General features: G+C 31.8%; 1 protein-coding gene across 1 annotated transcript in view; it reads left to right on the forward strand.

The window, feature by feature from the left end:
• The first annotated feature begins 1,254 nt into the window (after window positions 1-1,254).
• The window catches only part of LOC145329206 (uncharacterized), a 114,229-nt gene continuing 96,626 nt past the window's right edge, over window positions 1,255-18,857 (forward strand). Inside the window, exon 1 of the mRNA XM_080173257.1 lies at window positions 1,255-1,433. The gene's annotated coding sequence lies outside the window, so the exon portion shown is untranslated. The remainder of the gene's footprint in view (window positions 1,434-18,857) is intronic.

Genomic DNA, 18,857 nt, shown 5'->3' on the forward strand with positions numbered 1-18,857 from the left:
TGTGAGAATGTACTTTCTTTCAGGGAGAGAGGGAGGGGATTAGTTTCAAAAGTCTTATGATAAGGTTTACTTATTCGTTGGCTTAACAGCTTTAAGACTTTTTATTGAATTTTGATTGGTTGGTTCCTTAAGCTAAGTGTTCAAACGTTTCAGCCACTAATTGTAATCTACAAATTTTTTTGTATCATCATTGGGGACGTACATCAATTTATCGGCTATTGTCTTATCCCTTTAGATCCCTGACTTTCTTTTGATCTATATATATATTTTAAAACCAGAATTATTATGCCCAAAAGTAGTACAGTACAGAAAACAAAATTTACAGTATATTTTTAAAAGCGAAGCTTTTCTATAATTAGGATCGGTCAGTTCGTCCGTCCGTCAGTCCGTAACGGATAGCTTTTTTCGTTAATTGAGGCATGTTACAATAATCCTATTGAATACAAACTTTGCATGGTGATTCTTGTAGTAGTTAGGTACAATTTGGAAAGCGTAGCAACTCTATATATAATCGTTCCCAGAATGTCCTTACGTCCATTTTGAACATGTTGATTTTTAACTTTTTAACAACATATTTTATATGATTTCTGGAATTCCGATTCCTAGGACAACAAAGTACAATATCATAAGCGAAGGAACTCTATAATGAAGTCCTAAAAATGTAAGTATATCCATAAACATTATTCTGTATCAAGCAGCTTTTCAACAACTATACGTACAATTTTGCTTCGACTCTTATACATTTATATTCTGATTATTCAGTTCTGACACTCTACAAGTGTTAACTTCCGTTTGTCCTACCGTTTCAGTGCTTCGCTTTTATGGATGTTGTCATCCTTGTTAAAAATAAAAAGTCGGTCCGTACGTAACGGATAGCTCTTATCGTTAATTAGTGCACCTTAGAATCCAATCGATTTCAAACTTTGCCTTCAGATTCATCTAACAGTTAATTACATTTAAAAGCGTAGCAACTCTATAATCGTTACAATTTGTAACATACTGATTTTTACTTTTCTGATAACAATTTTCTTTATGACAAAAATATCCTGTCATATGATTTTTGGAACAATGATTCCCAGGACAACAAGGTACAACATGGAATGAAATATTATTGAACTCAAATTTAATTTTAAATTAATATTCTGCGTATTAAGTTCTGACACTCTGTTCAAGTTCAAATCTGTTTGTCCGTGAAACCTAAGATTTACTCAGCTGCTATTAAAGCTAGTTTCTAATTGTTTTTCTTTTAGATATAACAATGTTCTAAAGATGTAAGTTATACGACTGATTTTTAAAGTTTTTGTGATGAAATTTCGTGATTTATATAATTTAGTAGAAAAATGAATACTAAAGGAAATTATAATTAACGTGTAATTTCTTAAGTTACACTAAGAACAAGAACAGTTGGAGTAGCAGTTTCGCAGCTATAAAAGGTAAACTTTTTTTTTTTTTTGGGGGGGGGTAAGGCGATTTCTCTTAGGAGGGTGGTAGTTCCCTTCCCCGACATAGTTATAAAGCTACCCAGAACCTATGAGAAGTTACCCTATAAAGGAGAACCCTTTTAGTTGAGAGGTTAGCGAGATCCTTTGGTATAAACAAACAAACTGACAGACAGACAGACAGACATACAAAAACATTATATTACTTTTTTATAAGGATATTTCGGGGGCCGTCCAAATAATGAATATTTTTAAGGGGTTGGGGCCGGGGTATAAAACGTCCCACCACCTCCTATCTTTCAAACTGTAAAATCAATCAAGACACGCCCAAAAGCAAAGCTGTTCATTTTTAAAATCTAAGAAGATTGAATTATTTTTTTTTATATTTTGTCAAATCCTAGGAGTTAGGGTTTCCTTATATATTTTTACAGGATTATATAAGACTGCCCTAACTTTGAAGTTTGCCTAAGAAATGTTATAGAATTTTCACTCATTCTTTTTAAATCTCCCTTTTTTTTCTCTACTTTTTGCTTTCATTCTCTCTCTTTTTCTATTCTTTTTCTCTTTTTTTCTCTTACTTTTTACGCTCTCTCTCTCTCTCTCTCTCTCACCTTCTCACTCACACACACACACTCTCTCTCTCTCTCTAACACACTCTCTCTCTCTCTCTCTCTCTCTCTCTCTCTCTCTTTCTCTCACTCACACACACACACACTCTCTCTCTCTCTCTCTCTCACACTTTCTCTCTCTCTCTCTCGCTATCACTCTCCTTCTCTCTCTCCCTATCGTGTTCTCTCTCTTTTTTTCTCTCTTCCTCTCTTCCTCTCTCTCTATCTCTCTCTCTCTCTCTCTCTCTCTCTCTCTATCTATCTCTCTCTCTATCTCTCTCTCTCTCTCGCTCTCTCTCTCGCTCTCGCTCTCTCTCTCTCTCGCTCTCTCTCTCTCTCTCTCTCTCTCTCTCTCTCTCTCTTTCTCTCTTTTTTTCTCTCCCTAACTCTATCTCTCTCCTATCCATTTTAATCATCTTAAGTAACAAATAGATAAAAAGCAATAACAAGATGCAATACTTAATTGTAAGAGAGTAGGAGGCATTCTTTATTTGTGCTGGGCTGCTGCACGATAGCCGCAACTAAGCCTCAAATTTAAAACTGTTTGGATTCTTTGAAAATATTGTTGAAAAGACGGAGTGCCATATATTGGTCAGGTTTAAACTCCCAGCTGTTATTTTATAATTGTAAAAGGTTGATTTCCCTGAGGCTGACGCGCGGCTGCCGAGCCATGCTTTTAGCCAATGAAAATGTGAAAATTGTTACTTTACAGAATTCCAAGACGAAAGATCTTACAATTTAAAGTTTGATTATCTTTAATAATTGGCAATTATAGACTAATTAAATGACTAATCTATTATTTGCAGCTTTAACAAATATATTGCTTTCGCCTCTAGCCTTTAGGTCTCTATTGTAAAAAAATCTACCTCTTTTTCGAGATTTAAAAAAAACTTTAAAACTCTAAAAGTAGGTATATTTCCTGAAATCAAAAAAGAAACTAAACAAACTTTCTATGTTTTGCAATTGTAATAGCAAAGTCTAATTCCTCAGAGGCCTCTAGAAGCACCTGAGGGAAGGGAATGAGAGGGGGAGGAAAGTAAACCTTCACTGTAAATTTCAGTTTAAAAAAATGTATTTTTAGAGGGTGAGGGGAAATATTTTATTTCCAGGGATGCTTTCTCTTGAGTGGATGATGAAAAAAAATATTAAAAACTATTAAGTTAACTATAAAAAGCTATGAAGGAGAACCATATCAGTCAAGAGGTTAGTGAGATCCTAAGCTACACACACAAAAAACAAACATAAATCCTGTTACTTTCATATAAGAATAGTTTGAAATATCTACAAATGTAAGTTGTCATCCTTGTTTAATTTCCTATGTAGAGTGAAGTTAAAAAGAGTGTAAAATAGGTTTTAGCTCTCTAAATTATTGTCACAGCACTAATTTACTATTTTAAATATCTTTGTGGTATAGAGGGGTGGTAACATTATACTTTTTATGGTTGAGGGTAAACATCATTTTATTCTTTGTTTTTTGGCTAATCTTTTACAGAAATAGAAGGATCTCCGTTTGTCTTTACCAAAGGATCTCGCTAACCAGGGAACCGATACGGTTCTCCTTTACTGTGTAGCTTCTGTGTAGGTTCGGAGAAGGTTTACAGCTAACCTGGAGGAGGGTAAAACCGCCCTCCCCCCCAAAAAATTTAGCTGACTAAAATTTCCTTTATTACTTTTTCCTATTGAAACTAAAAAAAGGGGAGAGGTCGGGTTCAAAACAATCAATGTATCCGCTATTAAATGTATATTTTGTGAAAGGAAAAGGTGGTTATCATTCTGACGATACCAAAATTATAAAAGTGGTGTTTATACCTTGCTACGAAAAATAATAAACACGCATACATTAACAAGGGATAAGACAATGGACGATAAATAAGTTATATACCAAATAACGGATATTCAAACCTACACTTTGGGAATCTGAAATTTGGAACACTGCTAGTTTGAATCAACCAATCAAGATATAAAAAAATAAAAAAAATAACGCACTATATAAAACTTGTATTTTCATATCTTTTATTTTTAATGACAGAGTAGCTTAAATCTGCCCTGGAGCAATATATACAGCTTAAAGTTGCTGTGCGAAGTTCTTAGATTTTTAAAAAGTTTTTTTTGTCTGTTTTCAGCGTTAACTTGAAAAGCTGCAATTTGTGTTAACAATTTAAACTTTGTATAGGAATTCAAGTAAAGCGTGAGGAAAAATTAATATCTATCTATCTATCTATCTATCTATCTATCTATCTATCTATCTATCTATCTATATATCTATCTATCTATCTATCTATCTATATATCTATCTATCTATCTATCTATCTATCTATCTATCTATCTATATATCTATCTATCTATCTATCTATATATCTATCTATCTATCTATCTATCTATCTATCTATCTATCTATCTATCTATATATCTATCTATCTATCTATCTATCTATCTATCTATCTATCTATCTATCTATCTATCTATCTATCTATCTATCTATCTATCTATCTATCTATCTATCTATCTATCTATCTATCTATCTATATATCTATCTATCTATCTATCTATCTATCTATCTATCTATCTATCTATATATATATCTATCTATCTATCTATCTATCTATCTATCTATCTATCTATCTATCTATCTATCTATCTATCTATATATCTATCTATCTATCTATCTATCTATCTATCTATCTATCTATCTATCTATCTATCTATATATATATCTATCTATCTATCTATCTATCTATCTATCTATCTATCTATCTATCTATCTATCTATCTATCTATATATCTATCTATCTATCTATCTATCTATCTATCTATCTATCTATCTATCTATCTATCTATCTATCTATCTATCTATCTATCTATCTATCTATCTATCTATCTATCTATCTATCTATCTATCTATCTATCTATCTATCTATCTATCTATCTATCTATCTATCTATCTATCTATCTATCTATCTATCTATATATCTATCTATCTATCTATCTATCTATATATCTATCTATCTATCTATCTATCTATCTATCTATCTATCTATCTATCTATCTATCTATCTATCTATCTATCTATCTATCTATCTATCTATCTATCTATATATCTATCTATCTATCTATCTATCTAGCGTTACAAGCACTCTGACAGACATCCTATATCTTTGTCGCAATATAAAAACTATTTATCTATATATCTTCTTTGCATAGTGCCCCATATATCACTACACCATTAAGTAAATACCAGGGATATATCAATGGACAGTATAAATAACCACCTACTTCTCTTAAATATCTAATAAACAAATATAAAAACATCAATAAAAGCAAAGCTCTAAAATGGTAGGACAAACTAACATTAGAGTGTCAGAACTGAACAAGAATAATATAAATGTATAAGTCGAAACAAAATTCTAAGTAAATTTGTTACTAAACTGCTTGAATACAGAATACTGTTTAAGGACATACTTACATGTTTAAATTGTTGTCAAAAAGGTTAAAAATCAACATGTTTTAAATTGGCTTATGGAATTTTTGGTAATGATTATAGAGTTGCTACACTTTCTTTATTGTACCTAACTGTTATAGGATTCAGCATGCAAAGTTTGTAATCAATAGGACCAATTTAACATGTCTAGATTAACAAAAAAGAGTTAACCGTTATTGACATACGGATTCACCGATCCTAATTATAGAAAAGCTTCTCTTTAGAAAAAAATACTGCCTTTGATAGTTGAGGGGAAAAGTATCGTTATAAAACATAATTGCCTCGTTACACTTCCTGGTAAAAATAAAACTACGTATTATCATAATCATGAATATATCTGTAGGTATGTACAGGAAGTACAGGTACCCAAAGTTATTTGGTTAAAAAACTTTGGGTATTTTCATTGAAATACGATTAATTGCTTCCAATCTAATAGTGTCCGAACTTTTTCAACTAATGATTTTAACCTACATGGTGGGATAATTTCGTTTATCATCATTGGGGATGTGCATGAGTTTATCGTCCATTGTCTTATCCTTTAGGATCTCTGGGGATTAATGATAAAAACTTTAATTGCGTAATATTGCTGCACTTCTTATGGTAATAATTCTAATTCTTGTCAATATTTTGTCATTCAAAATATCAGGGATCTAAAGGGGTAAGACAATGGCCGATAAATTGATGTATAGCCCCATTGATGATACACAAAATAATTCCTTCTGTAGATTAAAATCAGTTTTTGAAACTCGTTTTAATGAAATCAAAATTCACTAAAGTTCCCAAAGTTGTAAAGCCAACAAATAAAAAAAACGTTATTTTAAAACTTTGGGGACTAAAGTAATAAAAACAGTCCATTGTCTCCTTTCTCTCTGATATAATATACATATTTGTCTTTTGATTTCTATATTAGGGAAACACATTATTATATGTTTTCTTTTTATATATGATACAAAGTAGAAGGATGCTTGTACGTCTGTCTGTACGTCAGTCTGCCTATCTGTAAGTATCTGGATCATGTATAAAGATTTAGAAAAACTTCGATAGAGGCAGGGGGGGGGGGATATCTAATGATTTAAAAATGATTTAAACGGTTTTATTATTAATTGGATCTAACACCAAATTGTCATGTACTCTAAATAAAGTGAAACTTGTAGCGGTCTAAAATAACTATCCACCCCATTCCCCCATTTACCACTTCCCTTCTCCTCCAACTGGATAAACGAACTGTCCAATAAATGTCAGGGGAAATAGCAACCTAAATGGATGACAACTTTCCCCCTGTTGCAATATCAAGGTATATTCTATATCTATTTATGTCTGACTATCTTATCTTATAAAAGACGGACTCACCTAATTTTACAGAGCTGCCACGCTTCGAAAAAAGAAAGTGCAATTCTGTTTCTTGCATTAACATTATTATTTACCACAAATAAAAAATTCTTCTTTACATAGATCTGAAGGAATAAGACAATGGACGAAAAATTTATGTACATCCCAAATGATTATTATACCCTTTTAATATTTATTAATATTTTTGGTTGAAAAATTCGGGCCACTGTTACTTTAAACCAATCAATGAAGATGTAATAGATCCAACGAATAAGAGAATGTGTGTATAAAACTTTGGATACCAGTATAATTTAAACTCAAGAAGCAATCGTTTAGTAAATTATCTTTTGAAACTGTCTTAAGTATCGAGTTGCATTTATTTTTTTGTCATTATTTTGCTATCATGATGTTTTATGTGGAAAGAAATGAACATTTCTTGAGATGATGCTGTACGTATTGGTGCAAAAAATGGGGACAATTTTTAAATTGATTTGACTGGGCTGTTTATTTACGTCACAAGTGAGGGGAAAGAAAAGGGAAGGAGGAAAGAAACCCCCTAGAAAAGAGATGGGGGTATGACGTCACACGCCAAAACAATTTGAAATTTGTCCCCATTTTTTGCACCAATACGTACAGCATTCTTGAGATATAAGACAGAGATATTCTCAGGGAGGGAGGGGACATTGGGTTGTTTATAACATTAGTCCCCATAGTTTTATAAAAATGTTTTCTTATTTGTTGTCTTAACAATTTTGGGGACTATATTGAACTTTGATTGATTAGTTCATTAAGTTAGTATTCAAACGTTTCAACCACTAATGGTCATCTACTTTTTGTATCATCATTGGGGATGTATGTAAATTTATCAGACATTGTCTTATCCCTCAAGATCTCTAGATATTCTGAAGATAATAAAGAATAAATGGATTTTTTTTATCAAATACTTTTCTGTTTAAGTAAAGTCTTATTCAGTGATTTATTGACAAAAGAAAAAAAATATTTATCTTTTATTGTCCAACTCCCATGTACATGAATATTATGTAAATTGGGTCAAATCTTTGGGTACTATGATTGAATTTCGATTGGATGGTATTAACCTTGGGATATATGTACATCAATTTATTGTCCATTGTCTTATCCCTTTATATCCTGTGTATAATGATAAATGCAAATGACATATGGAAATATTGTTTTTTATTAAGCAGACATTATGAAAACCAGTTTTAACCCGTTTGTTTTATGTTTATAATCTCTATAGGGTAGAGTTTAATTTAAAGTCAAGAAAACAAAACATTATTATAACCGTTTCTACCCCCTCCCTTATTCTCTTCCCCACTTTCAGGTTGGGGGGGTGACGCAAATTTCAGATCCATGATTTCGCGATTTGAGAAAAATTTATCTTTATATTATAGCGAATTAAATAATCTTGCAAGCATCGGTTTTATCTTATGAAGAAAAATCAGTGAAAAACGAGATCTGAAATTTGCGTCACCCTTCAAATATGACGCTGACGCATGACCGCTACGACCGCAAGACGTGGCAGTAAATTGTCCACAATCTTCTATAGCGGCCACGCCCCTGGTCTGTAGGGGCACTTGAGGGAGGGAGGGGTGGGTTCGACACTTTTACTTGAAATTTTTATTTTAAAATTAAACATTTAAGGTTTTTTTCATAGGTGATTCTCTTGAGATGGTTGACGAACCCTCCAATAAAATAGTTATAAACCTTCCATATACCTATTAAAAGCTTCACTAAAAACAAACAGACAGACAAACAGATATCCTATTACTTTCATATAAGTCCAAATATTTCTTTGCTGTATTATTTGAATAGATAATATACAATAATATACTTTAATACACTTGAAGGGGAACTCTAATGACATTTACTCTACACTAGTCGCCGGAAGGAAAAAGCAGTTTTTTGAAACAGGCTCTCTGAGATTATTACAGATTCTGATATATACATATATAGACTAATGAAAAATGCAAAAAACGGAATCAAAAGCGTTCCTTCTTGGGAGAAAATCCGGGAAAAAGATTTTAGCTATTTTTAACCTAAAATTCACATTGGCAAGCCTGCGTAGAAATATACAGACATTTTAAACATGTCATTGCTCAGCACCTAGAAGTGGTAGAAAAATGCTACGTATACCATTGGAAAGCTTATAACCTCTAGTTTCCATATTGGTACATAACGTTTTTGTACTATTATTATTTTTTGAGCTATCCTCTGAAGTATACACAAAGTTAATAAATGCAGTTTTTTCTTGAATTTTAGGTTTGACACTTGTTACACAAACCTTTTTTAAATTGTATTGCTTAGCACCTAGGAGTTATATAATTATTTTATATAGGTATATTTGTATATTTTGGGTGCATTTATAGGCAATTAAATTCAGTATAAAATTTTGCTCTGGATGTTTTTGGGTTTGTTGTTATAGTTATTTACCTTATTCTCTTTGTAAGATCTCTTATATGATTAAATCTACCAGTAAAAATATTTGAAATTGAATTTTGGCACTTTCCTTCTAGGGGCTAGTTGGGTAAAACAGCTCCAAAACACTAACATCTAAGGTCTGAACTTATTTTTAGAAATATCAAGCTAATTTTTTTAACATAATTATTTTTTTTGCATATTTGAGCTAAGTAGCCACGAAAGATTTCATTTTGGCACTTTCCTTCTTTGGACTACCAGTTTATAACAGCCCCCAAAACACTAAAATTATAAGTTATGAGCCTATTTTTAAAGATATCAGGTTGATTTTATTAATTTAAAATTTATGGTTTCGGATCCGCATTGATTTTATGCGGAACCGGATCCTCAAAATTTGGTCAGTGCGGATCCGGATCCGGATGCGGATCCGGATCCTACTGGATCCGGATCCGGATCTTTGACAATAAAAATAAAATCACCAAATTTTTCAAAAAATTTTTATTATTTAATTCAAAGTCAAAAATACTTTTAATTTTCAAGTCTGAACCTAAACCTTAAAGATTGGCTCTCATCAAGAGAATGTCTGAGATTTTATATAAATTTAGGTAGATTTTTCCATTTTTTCCGCATTTTTTGGAGTCTAAGGATCCGGATCTGGATCTGCATTTTTTTGCGGATCTGGATCCAGATCCTTGGACTCAAAAATATGCGGATCCGAAACCCTGATTTATTCACATAATTGAGATACAAAGCCACTAATCTTTCCAGGGGCTAGTGTGGTGAAACTGCCCCCAAAACTGCTAAAACTTTAAGTTCTGGGCTTTTAAAAAAATATTGGGCTGATTTTGTTAAATAACTGAACTAAATAATCATTCATTAAAGTTCAACATGATATCTTTGAAAATAAGCTTAGAACTCATAATATTTGTATTTGGGGGATGTTTTACCCCACTAGACTCTAGAAGAAAAGTGCCAAATTGAAATCTGTAATAGCTACTTAGTTCAATTATGTGAAAAATGTTTACATTAGAAATATTAGCTTGATATCTTTTAAAATAATCTCATAGCTTATAATTTAATGTTTTATTGGCTTTTTACCATAAAAGCCCCTAGAAGGAAAGTGCCAAAAATAATTTTTTACAGGTAGATCCAATCATATAAGAAAATTTTTTTAAAAAGAATCATTTGATAACTATAACAACAAGTCCAAACAGCCAGGGCAAAACCTTTAGTGGCTATGTATCTCAATTATAAGAATAAATTTTAAAATTAAAAGATCATCTTGATAGGCTCATAACTTATAATATTTGTGTTTTGGGGGTTGTTAAAACCCACTAGTACCAAGAAGGAAAGTGGCAAAATGAAATCTTTAGTAACTACTTAGCTTAATTATGCAAAATAAAGTTTACAAAAAATTAGCTTGATATTTCTAAAAATAAGTTCAAACCTTAGATGTTAGTGTTTTGGAGCTATTTTACCCCACTAGCCCCTAGAAGGATAGTGCCAAAATTCAATTTTCAATATTTATTCTGGTAGATTTAATCATATAAGAGATCTTACAAAAAGAATCATGTTAATATCTATAACAACAAGCCCAAAAACATCCAGAGCAAAATTTTATACTGAATTGCATTGCCTATAAATGTATAAACTCCCCCCCCCCCCTCCTTGGCTCTTACTACAATGTCAAACCACACACATTTCAAAGACTATTTTTAATTAAGCTAAAATTGAATGCACCCAAAATATATAAATATACCTATATAAAATAATTATGTAACTCCTAGGTGCTAAGCAATACAATTTTAAAAAGGTTTGTGTAACAAGTATCAAACCTAAAATTCATCAAAAAACTGCATTTTTAAAACTTGTGTATACTTCAGATGTTAGCTCAAAAATAATAATAGTACAAAAACGTTATATACCAATATGGAAACTAGAGGTTATGAGCTTTCCAATGGTATACGTAGCATTTTTCTACCACTTCTAGGTGCTGAGCAATGACATGTTTAAAATGTCTGTATATTTCTTTGCAGGCTTAACAATGTGAATTTTAGGTTAAAATAGCTAAAAATCTTTTTCCCGGATTTTCTCCCAAGAAGGAACGCTTTTGATTTCGTTTTTTGCATTTTTCATTAGTCTATATATGTATATATCAGAATCTGTAATAATCTCAGAGAGCCTGTTTCAAAAAACTGCTTTTCCCTTCCGGCGACCAGTGTCTAATAGCAGTTTACAAAATGTCTTAGTGACAAAGCGAGGAAACCAGATACTTATAAAATAATATTAGACAATGGACGATAAATTGTAGTACATCCCAAATTATCAAATAAATCAAATTACTTACATCTTTTGTAGATAAAAATTATAGGTGGAAAAGTTTAAACAAGTATGTACCAACCAATAAATATTTAATTATAGTACCAAATTTTTTTAGTCAACGTTTAAGGGATTATAATTTACATTCCAATGTTCTCTCCCTGGTTGTTTTATTTATTGGATATAATTGTTCTAGCCTACAGAAGGGTTAATTTTGTGTATCATCATTTGGGTTGTACATCAATTTATCGTCCATTGTCTTATCCATTTAGATCCCTGGTGATATTATAAAAATCTAATTGTAGAAAATCTTCGATTCTAGACAAATAGACACACACATACACACACACACACTCACACACACACACAGACACACACACAGACACACACACACACACACACAACCAACCACACACAAGAGATCTTAAAGGATAAGACAATGGCCGATAAATTGATGTACATCTCCAATGATTATACACAAAATAACCCATTCTGCACATTACAATTAGTTGTGCAAACGTTTGTACACTCAACTTGATGAACCAATCAATCAAAATTGAATAAGAGTCCCTAATGTTGTTAAGCCAAAGAAAAAGAAAGATTATTAAAATATTTTTGGGGACTAGTGCAATAAACAACCCAATGTCCCCTCCCTCCATGAGACAAACACACATACACACACACACACACACCCAACAAAACACACACACACATACTCAACACAAACATACACAAAAACCCTCTAGTCACACCAAACGTGTGTAAAGGTCACTTCTAGTGCAGTGGTTGTACAAACCGACCAATAAATCCTTATTATAAAGTAGCCGGGCTTAAATATTTGAAAGTTTAAAAGAAGATTAAATTTAACTATAAATTTTTCTTATTTATTAGTTACCAAGTGCATAATTTTTATCAAAGACAAATCTTCAGTGTACGAACTATTCAACCAATAATTAAAGATACAGAACGGCATATTTTATTTATCCTAATTTGGGTATGAACACCAATTTATTAACCATTGTCTTATCCCTTAAAATTTCTGGTAATAAGTGATGGTGTGTAAGGAAAAGGGCGTCAAGTAATCACAATCCATCTTTAGCTGAGGTGGATTCTTAAAAAAAACTTTTTGGCTCACTGCCTCACTAAAATTAATGAGGCTCGCTAAAAATGTTTGTGAAAAATCCTCCAAAATCGTATAAAAAAATCTACAAAAATTAATCAAAATCATAAAAAGGTTATTAACATAAGATTTAAGATTTTGTTTTATTTTTGTAGATTTTTAATGCGAGTTTGGAGGATTTTTCACAAAATATTGGCGAGCCTCACTAATTTTAGTGAGGCAGTGAGACAAAAAGTTTTTTTTAAAAAGAATCCACCTCTGGTTTCCAGGTGTATTTGTATGCGTTGTAATCACAGGAAAATCAATACCCGGGAAAGCATAAGATTTTGCTGTTATAACATGACATTTAAGAGGTTTTAGATTGCAAGATTAATCTTAACTTCCTCTTCAGTATGGCTTCGAACCCGCTGAAACCTACGGTTGAAAATTTGGCTACACATGTTTCGAAAAAAAAACTTTGGGTACCAGTGTATTTTATGTTCCAATGTTCACTTCCAACCTGGTAAAATGGCATTTTGTTAAACACCAGTAATTTATTTTAGTAAGTTGTTTTTGCTTCTTTTAGTGACTTTTTATTTACTCTACTTAAACAAAAATGACAAAATCCATAAAAGCAAATCCCATTAAAGCCAGAGAGGTAGGAGACAATGGGCTGTTTATTATACTAGTCCACAAAGTTCAATAATATCGTTTTCTAGTTCGTTGGCTCATCATTTTTAGGAGCTTTAATAGAATTTTGATTGGTTGGTTCATTAAGTTCCGAGTCTAAACATTTCAACCATTAATTTATATATACAGTAGAGATAATTTTGTGTATCGTCATTAGGGAACTACATTAATTTATCAGCCATTGTCTTATCCCTTTGATTCCTACAATAAGGCAGACAAACGAAATTTACAATCATAGAATAGCAAATAATTTATCAAAAAACCCGCAATATTCTTTAGAAATTCTTATAAATTAGATCAATAGGACAAATCTTTTTTATGAATAAATGATTATAAAAATGCTACTCTACCAGATCGTATCTTATTGTTGCAGGAATCTATACAAAGTTTGAAATCTCGCACGGGAACACTCGTCATTTGAAAAAGCTTCACTTTTGAAAATTATAAAATAGATTTTTACTTTGTAATATGCTGAAAATATGGATGTCAAAATCCAAGAAAAAATTTACAATGCATAAATAATAATATATTATGCTTGTAATATTACTAGCGGCTTCGCCCCTAGCCTCTAGGGGCTTTACTCTAAGAGGTATAATTACATCTTCTATTACCTGCCCAGCGGAAAAAATGCGAATAAATCGAAAATTTTCGCAAATAAATGGTGAATTCGCAAAATTCTTAAAAATTCTTTTAAAAAAAAAATTTGAGTGGGGGGGATTTTTTTTGTTTTTGGGGGCGTAGGGGGTGTCCCACCCCCCAAGAAAATAGCCTAAAACCACCACAGGACCAGTAGGTATATTCCCTGGACGGACGGACAGACATCAAGCTACTTTGTATTTTAGATGGTAAAAAAGTCAACCCCAATTGAAAAACATTTCTGTTAAACAATAATGCAATAATTTTGAAAAATAATAAGGACGGACTGACTAATACATCCTAATTATAGAATAGCTTCGCTGTTAACAACAGCCATGCTTTGAGTGATAATCATGGAGGGAGGGGACATTAGACTGTAAATTATATAGGTACCCAAAGTTTTATAAGCATAATCTTTCATTTGTTGGCCAAAATACATTTATCAAATTTATGTCAATTAATTTTGATTTACAGAAGATGTTATTTGGTTTAACATAATTTTGAAATTACGTCAATTCATCGGCCATTGCAACATCCCTAATACCCGTGGTGATAATAAAAATAAATTTCCCCTGTCTGTCATATAATGTAATAATTAAAGACACCTTGACTAAAGCAAAGTATTTGATGTTAACATTACTTGCTTGGGAAAATTTAAACAATTTTAATCAATTTATATTATGTTTTTTTGCTAGCAGCAACGCCCCAAGACGCCCCTTGTGGCAAATGAGGGGAGGAGGCATCTAGACCCACCATTTTAGTTTTAAAAATAAAGTAAAAAATGGGGGGGGGGGGGTACTTTTTCTCTTAGGAGGCTGTAGTTATTCTCCCAAAAATTAGTTATAAACCTTACCCGGTTGGCGAGATCTTAAGTTACATACACAGCATACAGACATCCTCTTACTTTTATAAAAACAAGATTAATTCACATTAGTCTGATAATTGAAAAAAAATCAAAAGGATTGTAAGCTTGTTATCACTGTTCTAATTATATATAAACAAAATTCTATAAAATCAATTAAAGAGAAGAAATGTTTAAAAATCAACTTTAATCAAAAGTAATAAGATGTCTCTCTGTTTTCATGTGTTTCAAAGGATCTCGTTAACAGATGAGCCGATATGGTTCTCCTGAACTTTTTCATATATCCAGAAAGCTTATAAATATTTTTGGGGAGGATACCACCACCCTTCCAAGATATTTTATTTCTTTCAAATTTTAGAAAGGGCCGATTCCCCTCCCCCTCATTTATTCAAGTGTCCGTAGAGGACTCAAGGGGCGTAGCCGCTAGTGGAAATATAAATTAATTATAAGCTTCTATATAGGTTAACTTAGTGATAGATTGTTAAAAATATTTGAAAAAAAATTGAGAGGAAAGGAGAGAGAGAGAGAGAGAGAGAGAGAGAGAGAGAGAGAGAGAGAGAGAGAGAGAGAGAGAGAGAGAGAGAGAGAGAGAGAGAGAGAGAGAGAGAGGAGAGAGAGAGAGAGAGAGAGAGAGAGAGAGAGAGAGAGAGAGAGAGAGAGAGAGAGAGAGATAGATAGAGAGAGAGAGAGAGAGAGAGAGAGAGAGAGAGAGAGAGAGAGAGAGAGAGAGAGAGAGAGAGAGAGTGAGAGAGAGAGAGATGTTGTAGACAATTACTTGAGAAAAATTGGTTTCTAGTTGACTTAACATTGATAAAAACAAAAATCTTTACAACAAATTGTTTTTTTTTTCTTTCTTAACAGTCTCTCTTCTTATTTATAACAATAAAACAAGGATGACAACAATCATAATTAATTATAGCTAAAACAATGAAACAGTGAGAAAAAAAGAGAATCATTTATAAGGCGTAATAATTATTTTATGGCTCCGAATTTTATGAATTCCCACTGGATGAAAACTACTGAGATATACTGATAAATCATATATCGTAATTTTATTATAGAGAATTTTACACGAAAAATAAACAACCATGCAAACTCTAAAATCCTTATACTAAAGTAACAAGATGTTTGTCTGTTTGTGTGTCTGTGTGAACCGAAGGATCTCGCTAACCGCTGAACCGATCGGGTTCTCCTTAACAGGGTAGCTTCTCATAGGTCTCGGGAAGGTTTATAACTATTTTCTTGGGGGGTGAAACACCCCAACCCCCCCCAAAAAATGAAAAATACCTCCCGACTCCCGACCTCCAAATTCGACTCCCCCGTAGCCGTAGTATGACATAAATTAATAGCCCTTCGTATCTTTGAGATTTAATTTTTTTCTCGGGTTAATATCTCCCTATTTCAGTAGGTAAGGTCGCAGCCTCTAGAAATTAATAAATTATAATATAATATAATTTCAGTATTTTCTAAGAAATTTCTTTCGTGAATTTTAAAATTCTCCCGGATTAATTTAAATTATTTTTTGTCTTATTTAATATGTAAGTTTAGCTGTTTAGGATATATTTTGAAGCCTAAAAAATGAACGACTACACTAAATGACATCGAACACAGTAAAAGTGTCGGACTGATTATGACGTAACAAAAAAAATTAGCCAATGAGAGCTAGGCCATTATTGACCAATAATAAAAATTTATAGTGGCCTCTCATTGGCTAATTTTTTTTACGTCATAATCAGTCTGACACTTTTACTGTGTTCAAAGACATCTAATCACTTTGAATTTTATATAACTAACCTTAAAATGAGAGACAGCGTACAGTGCCGCCAAAAAAATGGTGTCATACAATAAAATGATAAATGAGAGGCCAGTATAAACAATTACAGTGTATACTGGCCTATCATTGGTCAGTTTATTGCATGTCGTCATTTTTTTGAGGCACTTTCTAAAAATGACAATTCTATAATCAGTGTCAGTCTGTCTGTCAGTTGATTTTATGGATTTTCCATCGCTGTTTCTTGCAAATATATATAATTTTACTATAAACAAAATGACCAAAACGTCTAAATTCAAGTTGTATAGTAAAAAGCATAAAAAATTTTCGGTCATGGAAAGAAAACGAAGTTGCGGGATTCGTCGCATTTTCACAGTAGTTTTTGAAAGGTTATTTTATGTTAGGTTAGGTAAGTGTTAATGATTAGAAAATAGGCCCCGCAGGTTTAGAGCTCCCCGGTAAGCTATGAACAGAAAAGCTACTGTGAAAATGCGACGAAACCCGAAACTTCGTTTTCTTTCCATGATCCAAAATTTCTTATGCTTTTTACCTAAAACTATAGACAGAAACTTATAAATGTATATATTTTAAAGTACGTGGATTGGTAATCGAAAAAAGTAGATTGGTTTTAAAGTATTAAAGAAATAACAGTTATGTTAATAACAAACTTACAACATTTTAGATTATAAAATAAACGGGCAAAGATCATTAACTAAAAAAGCTATTATGCTTAAAATTTGTAAAACCTTCTATCAAAATAGTTTTAAACCTCGCCTGGACCTATAAGAAGCTTTTCTGTAAAGGAGAGCTATACTGGTTAGCGAGAACCTTCGCTACTCACACACACACCCACACACACACATACACATACACACATACACACACACACAAAGTACATGACACTTGTTACATTACAATATATGTTAAAATTTACTGTACTTTATATATTTTCTAGCGGCTGCATTCCTAGTATCAGTCAATCAGTTTAAGAGATCTTAAGCTTCAGGCAAAAACCCTACTACTTTATGCAATAGAATAGACATAATTATCTTTAATTAGTTTTGAGATTGTTTGTCCTTGCCAATGTTTATAGACAGCAAAAAAGGATTTGAGAAAAGTTTTCAACAAAAATACTGGACGCACACAAACTTAGATAAATAGATAGTAGGGGGAGATACCACGGATAAAGGGACTGTACAACAAAAATATTAAGTTTTTAGGTGTTGTTTAAAGGGAACATGCACCTAAAAACTGATTTCAGTAATAAAGGGAATATGCAGCAAAATTACTGGATAAATACAAACTTAAATGAATAAAAAGTAGGGATAAAGGGATTATGCATCACAAATACCAGAGGGAGGTAATTGAGATGAGTTCAGGGAATGTGCACTAAATAATACTGGACGCATACAAACTTAGATAAAAAGAGAGAGGGGGAAGATACCAGGGATAAAGGGACTGTACAACAAAAAATATTAAGTTAAAAGGTATTAGTCAAAGGGAACATTTAGCAAATAGACGAACACTCAATAATAGGTAAAGATATTAGAGATTGAATGAATGGAATATGCACTAAAGAAATGGTTTCAGGAATAAAGGGAATATGCAACAACAAAAAGCACTTGATGCATTCAAACTTAGATGAATTGAGGGTGGTGATAAAGAGATTATGCACTAAAAATAATATACTTACATTTTTTTCCCTGTTAAAAAGAAAGATATACATTATGTTGATTTGAAGATAAGTTTATCTACTTATCTATTTATCTATGATTTGAAGCAGATATCTATATACTTTGAGCCAAGATAATCATGTTTCAATTTCTCCATTTTTTAAAGAGATACTAATTATTTAAGTTCAAATTATGATAAGTTTTTATTACTAATCTATTTAACTCTGATTTGAAGGAGAGGTCTAATTACTTTTGGTTAACATTATCATATTTCTTTAATTTTTAAAAGAAATATTAATTACTTTCAACTAACTTAACTACAACTTAATATAACCTATAGTTTATCTATTATCCATTTATCTCTGATTTGAAGGAGATATCTAATTACTTAGGGTTAACTTAAGATAATATGAATTATCATATTCAATTTTGAAAAGAAATATTAATTCATTCAACTAACTTAACTACAACTTAATATAACCTATAGTTTATCTATTATCCATTTATCTCTGATTTG

Source organism: Acartia tonsa, chromosome 10 (genome assembly GCF_053477335.1).
Source record: "Acartia tonsa isolate MP-2025a chromosome 10, ASM5347733v1, whole genome shotgun sequence".
In the NCBI taxonomy this organism is placed as follows: domain Eukaryota; kingdom Metazoa; phylum Arthropoda; class Copepoda; order Calanoida; family Acartiidae; genus Acartia; species Acartia tonsa.